This window comes from Toxotes jaculatrix, chromosome 12, assembly GCF_017976425.1.
Source record: "Toxotes jaculatrix isolate fToxJac2 chromosome 12, fToxJac2.pri, whole genome shotgun sequence".
In the NCBI taxonomy this organism is placed as follows: Eukaryota; Metazoa; Chordata; class Actinopteri; family Toxotidae; genus Toxotes; species Toxotes jaculatrix.
Genome location: NC_054405.1, coordinates 204,863 through 211,685, shown reverse-complemented (window position 1 = coordinate 211,685; position 6,823 = coordinate 204,863). Strand labels below are relative to the sequence as shown.

At 40.5% G+C, this 6,823-nt stretch overlaps 1 non-coding gene across 1 annotated transcript; it reads right to left on the bottom strand.

Annotated features, from left to right (window-relative positions):
• Positions 1–283: 283 nt before the first annotated feature.
• On the bottom strand, positions 284–401 carry LOC121191326. The gene has a single exon (XR_005895093.1). It is a non-coding gene; the product is annotated as a U5 spliceosomal RNA (small nuclear RNA).
• Between the last annotated feature and the right edge of the window lie 6,422 nt (positions 402–6,823).

Genomic DNA, 6,823 nt, shown 5'->3' with positions numbered 1-6,823 from the left:
AAATCTTCTTATTTCCAATGTGTGAATCACTTTCATCATCTCTCAAGATTTGGCCCAAAAACAAAGAAGCACAGTTTAAGACTCAGGAGAAATAATCTCCCAGTCCAATGCAAACTAACCAGCACACACTGTTTCCACTTCTACAATCATCTACTTATTGTTGTGCTTTAAAGTTTCAGCCTTCTTACATTTACCTATCACTGAGTCCACTCGCCCATAAGCAGCTGGGATAGGCTCCAGTTCCCCCATGACCCTGATAGAGGATTAAGCGGTAGAAAATGAAATGAAATGAAATGAAATGAGTCCACTTGTATCTTATACTGAACACGTGGTGTTCCTCTCCACGGAAGTCTTTAGTAAAAGGTGAAAGACTTGTGCGTTATGAAGAGGAACAAAAGTCAGAACAAGCCTGTCCCAGAGAGCAGCTGAGGACCCTAGTCGTCCCAGCTACCACCGTCGCGGTACGCGTCCCTTGGCTTGATGCGTGCTAAATCCCAGCCTCCCCTCCCTCTTGTGTTTTTTTCTTGTCTTTTTTTAGAGGCTCTCTCCAGTGGTTTTGTGTAGTGAACTGTGGTGTCAAGTTTTGTGCAATGTGTCCTAACCCATGTGTGTAGTCTTCCAGGAGAGAGAATCCATTTGTTTCTGCTTATCTAATATATAATAGCACAAAAAGTAATAATTGATCAAAATCAGTGTTTGACATACCCCTGACTGATAATCCCTGCACAAAAAAATATACTTTGCATTCATCAAATAGGAAATAATTCATTTTTATTGTAAAGAAATAGAGGAAATGTGTAAATAAACTGGCATTTAAAGGGTTAAAATTATGAAAATGAATTCACTAACGCTATGCATGATGAGGACTGGAGTTAATGACCAAAAAACTGTCCCAGAGCGCTGAGGACCCCAGTCGTCCCAGCTATGTGTGTAGTCTTCCAGGAGAGAGAATCCATTTGTTTCTGGTTATCTAGTCCCTGTAGCTGTCTTGGGCACCACTCTGTCTGTTACTGCTGTACAACAAGCGTGTTATCTCTCATGCACTGCATAGGCTATGGTACTCTGATGGCACTGTAATGAGGAGATGAGTGAGGGACGGTGTCAGTGCATGTAACATTAAGAAGAGGAATACACTGTAACAAATTGCTGTTAATTTACAGGAAAATTTCAACAATATAATCCTGTTTTGTGTAAATACAGTACATTTCTGTAAATTTTTTCGCGGTGAAGAGAACAAACCGTAATATAATGTAATTTTACAGCATTGGTTGCGCAGATGAAAAAAAACAGTAGTTTAACCGTATTTTTTGCGTTGCATTTTGCCGTCGCATTGAGACTTTTGTCGGTCATCATATCATCAGTCATCATTTTGAGAACTGGTTGAATCGGTAAGTGTCTTTTTACTTTCCTATTTTTGCACTGGCGCGACACACTGCCTTTATCATTTATTACTCTGACACGACTTCGTTAACTACATTGTTGTTACCAGGTGTGCTAACACATCCTCGTGAAAGCTGAGTGAACGGTTAGCTATCTTAAACAATTGCACATGTTGCTAAGCTTCAATTGAATGTAGGCTACATTCTCGTTTAGTCCGGTAAAGACTGCAATAGTAACTTGTACACTCGTTTCAGGGAGAAAACTGTAACGGTGGTGAGTGAAGCTGGATCCAATCCTGATATTAAACGGTAAGTTTTTAGACAGGCATATTCTTCCCGCGAGTGAGAGAGCAATTGTGGAGTTCTTCACTAACAAACCCACCAATGGAGATGTCAGCACTGTCCTTTCCCTGGGTCCAGACATTGAGCTGTCCTTCTTTGTCATCCAGCTTCTGATGGCTCACTTCTCTGAGACTCTGGAGGGGTTGATCCTTCTTGCAGAAGTAAGTTAATACTCTATTTATCATTATGGTGTCTGGAGACATGCTCTTTGATCAAATGTCTATTTTTCTCTTTTTTTGTTATTCCTTCTCTTGCCCTTTTGCCATCTGTAACTGTCCCAGGCTTGAGGCCTGAGCTGCCTGAGCCTTGAGGGGCACATCATTTGTGAAGGCATTCAGCCAGTTTTTCTGACAGGGCTTGCTGCAGTCTTTTCGGTTTTCTACAACTTCAATCTGCAGTACCAAGATGAGGCTGCTTGCACACTTGAGTTCATACAGAGGTCAGATTTTGAACATGCTTCCTTCATTAAATTACTGGAATTAAAAAACTCTACTTCCAGCTATCAAATTAGAACAAACTTTTATCTCAACCAATAAACTAATACTGAATTCACCCGTTTTTCAGACGGTTCATTGGCATAAATCCAGAGCGAGGAACAAAGGTTGGACGAGGCAAAGTCCCTTCAAGACAGACAGGCAAGGTTGTTCAAAAAAAGGTGACTAGTGTAAACCCTTGTGTCTCTAGTCTCATCAAAAAGTTGATGGATTTTGAGTGGGACTTCATCTAAAATTCACACCACCATGAGAGACACTGTCCTCTGTTTCTGACATGTATTTTTAGTTTTACTTCATAGTTTTTCTTGTTACAGTAATGTTGAAATTCAACTCTGTGTAACAGAGCAACCTCTAACATTGTGCACCCAGTAATTTTGGTTACAAGCCTTTTTATTCACTGGACACAGTGGGTTGTTGCCTTAACACACACATTGTGTGTTAGATATTTTTTTTTTGTAAGTGGGTGAAATGTCAAGGTTTTTGTTTATTAGTAAACAGGTACTTCGAAAGAACACTTTGCAGCTGTATTATTTGTGGTAAAATGTACTCTTACATTGCATTTGCAGTTTTGCTAGCAGGGTTATTGCTCATTTGACTTTCACTTATTTACAGTAGTATCCTGTAAGAATATCTCTTGTAGAAAAGTTGTAAATTAGCATTAATTAACTGCTTAACATTTGATGGTAATTTACCGTAAAGCTAGTAAAAAAACAGCTTTTTGCCGTATTTGCAAAAGCGGTAATAAACTGTAAATTTCAATAACAGCAATTTACCATTAATTTGATAATTAATGGACCATTAAGATAATGGCAACTGTGCTGCCAGTTCTTTACTGTTTTTTAAGGAAAACATTTAACAGTGTTGTTTCCTGCATTAATCAGCTCATCTTCTGTCTTAAGGAAAATAAACTTGTACACACGTATTTAAACTACACACAGTCAGTGTCAGTGAACATCACACAGCTTTAATATGTGATAAAAGAACTTTTTTCCCCCCTCTGGACATTAGACAGTGTCCACTGTGACTGTCCACCTGAGTATGAATGTTTAACAGTGCAGAGACAGAATAACACAGAGACAAACTGCTGGCTAAGATCCCATCAGAGACCAGCAAACACTTTGTGTAGCTTCCTCCTCCCATTCCCCTCCTCTTCACTGGCTTCACTTCACTCCATGTGACAAATCATGGTTGTGTTTCTGAATGAAATGAGTTGGACTTGTCCACATTAGTCCTGCTGTCAGTCCTGAACCATGAAACACTGCTTTAGTGGCAACATACTGAGCATACACACACAGAGAGACAGAGGACTCACACAGACACAGTCTCTTCCTCTCTGGATAACAGTTCCGGTAGGGGTCGCTAATGTCCGTGTGAAAGCAGCAGAAGAAGCAGCGACAGAGTCTCCAGCTCTTGTGTTCATCAGCAGCGTTCACACTGGGATTTCTTCCTCCGCTCGGCTTCATCTGCAGCGCTTTCTCTTCTGGAAATGAACCGCTGGACACGGAGCTTCGTCGGGAAGAGCGCGGAGCTTTTGCAGCTGATTAAAGGACACCACGCTTTACTTCTGGATACACACCGTGTGGATCGCCGCCGTCGCTTTCCTCTTTGGATTTCAACGAAAGGATCGTTTCACTCTTTTCATTTCATGTCCTGGCGTTTTCCACTAGGAAACACCGGAGCTGAGAGGGAAATTCCAGCTACCGTGGATGTTTATTGTGCGTGTGTCCGTCTGATGCTGACTCGAGTTGTGAAGGTATGTGAAGTGACGTCCCTTCCTGAAAACACCTGACATGACAGAGAGGTCTGCGCTCCTCACGGCGAAGCCTCTGACTTTCTGCTGCTTCCTGTTACAGCAGAGCTCTGTTTGCTCTAAATGAAGCTAGTGATGAGTGGAGCTGAGCCGAGCTGACAGCAGTCTTCATGTACAGTAGCAGTGTGTGACACAGAGAGCAGAGCAGCCTCAGAGGCTGATGGTACAGCTGACAGCTTCAGTACAGTCTCCTCTCAGCACAGTAGTAGAGTAGTGCAGAAACATGTGGAGCCTGTTGGACTGTCTCCACTGCTGGACTTATTTCTGAGAGCTGGTCTCTCTGATGAAATGTGTGTGTGGGACATTTGTATTAGGCTGTATGCAAGTTAGCTTGTGTGTATTGTTAAATAGCTGTAAATACCAAACCTAACCACAGAGTGGACTCTGGATACAAACCCCAGTCTCCCACCTCCACTGCTGTTAATAAACTTCATTACCTCATTCATTCAGAAAATCTGGTTCCTCTGAACATCATCCAGCCACATTATGTTTCATACATAATGGGTTTGCTTTTCCACAGTTTACTACAGTTTAGGGTATTTAGTGTATGTGGTTGTAGTGAGCGAGGGAGTGAGAGAATGAATACAGGAAGACAGATGGATCAACACGGTGAACAAAACATACAGGTGTACAATGACAGTGTTGTGGTAAAGCTGAGTTACAATCCAATATCATAATACAGAGAGGGAATATATACTTCATTAAAATGAGCAGTGACAGAGCACAGACGAGTCACATCAATTCACTGAACTCCTCCTGTCACAGTCACAGAATAATGATCACATTACTATAGAAACTTCTGGATAAATGATGGAACAGTTCGTCATTTTCTCCGACCACCAAGAAAATGTGTTTTTCTTCGAATCATGAAAATCTTTAAAACTTGTTTTGTGAGAAAAAAAGGGAAAAATGACAGAAGAAATTTTCTCCTCTCTCTTCGAAGACTTTTAAGGCACATCATGAAGAAATAAAGTACATCATTGTGCGGTGAATGGTGAACTGGAAACACAGAGCCTGGAAATGACAGAGTCAAACTGGCTCTTATGGTGTAATTGTGGTTATAATAATAAAATTCTACAGCCGCTGCAGTGAGAACTTTTCCTTCATCCTTCTTTTCCCATCACACACACACACACACACACACACACACACACACACACCATCATGGAGAATATAGGACTTACAGCAAATCAGGATCTGTATTGATCATTCTTCATTGTTTTACCTGATGCTGCTCTGACATAACAAACTATAACTACTTGCAGAACAAAGTGTGTGTGCGCATCTTAAAATAAGGGTTAGTCGACACATTAAGGTCTCATCTATCTGCACAAACAAATCTCTCTTGTGTTCTATTCATCCAGTTAGCTAATAATATTCACAGTTTCATAGAAAACTAACAGAAACATAATGTATCACACAAGCTGCTCCACATAGACCTAGCATAGCATTTGGAGCAGGCACACAATTAAATTCCTCAAAGTTAAATTTAGGATCCATTTTTTTAAGAGAACTTCTCAGAACCTTTTCAGTCTATGAACCTTTAAAAATATCAGCTCTCTCACACTGACTGAGGCTGAATTCTGAACAGCTACAAGATTTGGAGCTTAGTGACCATCATCAAAAGACAAGGAAACAGAAGAAAGGAAACATTTCAAAGAATGAATGTACCATTTCCTCATATGAAATAGTTTCACTGCTCCTTCAACAACTAGGACTTAATACAGTCCTGTAGATGAGCTGCATGGAGCAGAAAACAAGAATCAGAGCTGAGAGTCTGAAGTGGCAGAGTATCTTCAAATGTTTGTCTTTTAGTGCAGAATTTCCTCTCTGTGTTGCCATCTCTCCACCACAGCTTTGAAAAGAAACATTAGGTGTAGAAACACAAAGAGGGGAATTTTGGACTAAAAATACCTGGAAGATAGAAACTTGATCTACTCAGACTGTTGAAGCCTCATGTTTGCTTCTTTTCAACTCTGGAAGTCAACTTTTCCACAGGACAGGGACTGTGGATTTTATGCTCCATCATTTCTATTAGAATTTCTTTAGAAAGGATCTTGTTGCAGACAGTACAGACTTCCTAGAAATCCTTTCCTTTAACACAAACTACAGTGCATCACACCAAAACAAAGTTAAGAAGCTGAGCAACCATGAGAATATCTCACAGTCATGGGTATGATTACTTGTCCTAATTTCACAAACATATCATTTGGACAAAACATTTCAAAAAATTAACTTCTAAACTAAACACTGACATGAACTACTAACATGTACTGACTTACTGAAAACCTTGGAGCTGATCTGGACTTTCCTGTAGTTTCCTCTTGTCCTTGTAACAGCAGTAGCTCCTCCCTTCCTTGTCAATAATTGTGCAGAAATATCTGAGTGCTTCTTTCTTCCTAAATCATGAGCAAGTCCTGTCCAGTCCAACTGTTCCTGCTCCTGTTTGACTTCTGAACTTGTCTCTGGCTGTGTGTCCACTTACTGCAGCCTGTGACATCAGACTGTAGAATGTTGATACATCAAAGGCATCAAAGGACAAACATGATTTGATTTTAAACATGGAGTGGCTCCTCCCCTTCATGGTGTTTGTTTTTAGTGTGTGAAAATGCAGAGTTTGGTCAGAGTAGAGAATGTGAGAGGAAATGGGTCAGGTCAGGGTCTGATGAGAATGTATTTGAATAAGTGAAAGTTACAGGTAGGTGGTTATCTTGTGTAAAGATGAAGTGTTTGTGTGAGTGAATTTACATGTAGAGGTGTGTATTTTATCTGGCAAGTATTCAAACTGCATAGACAAT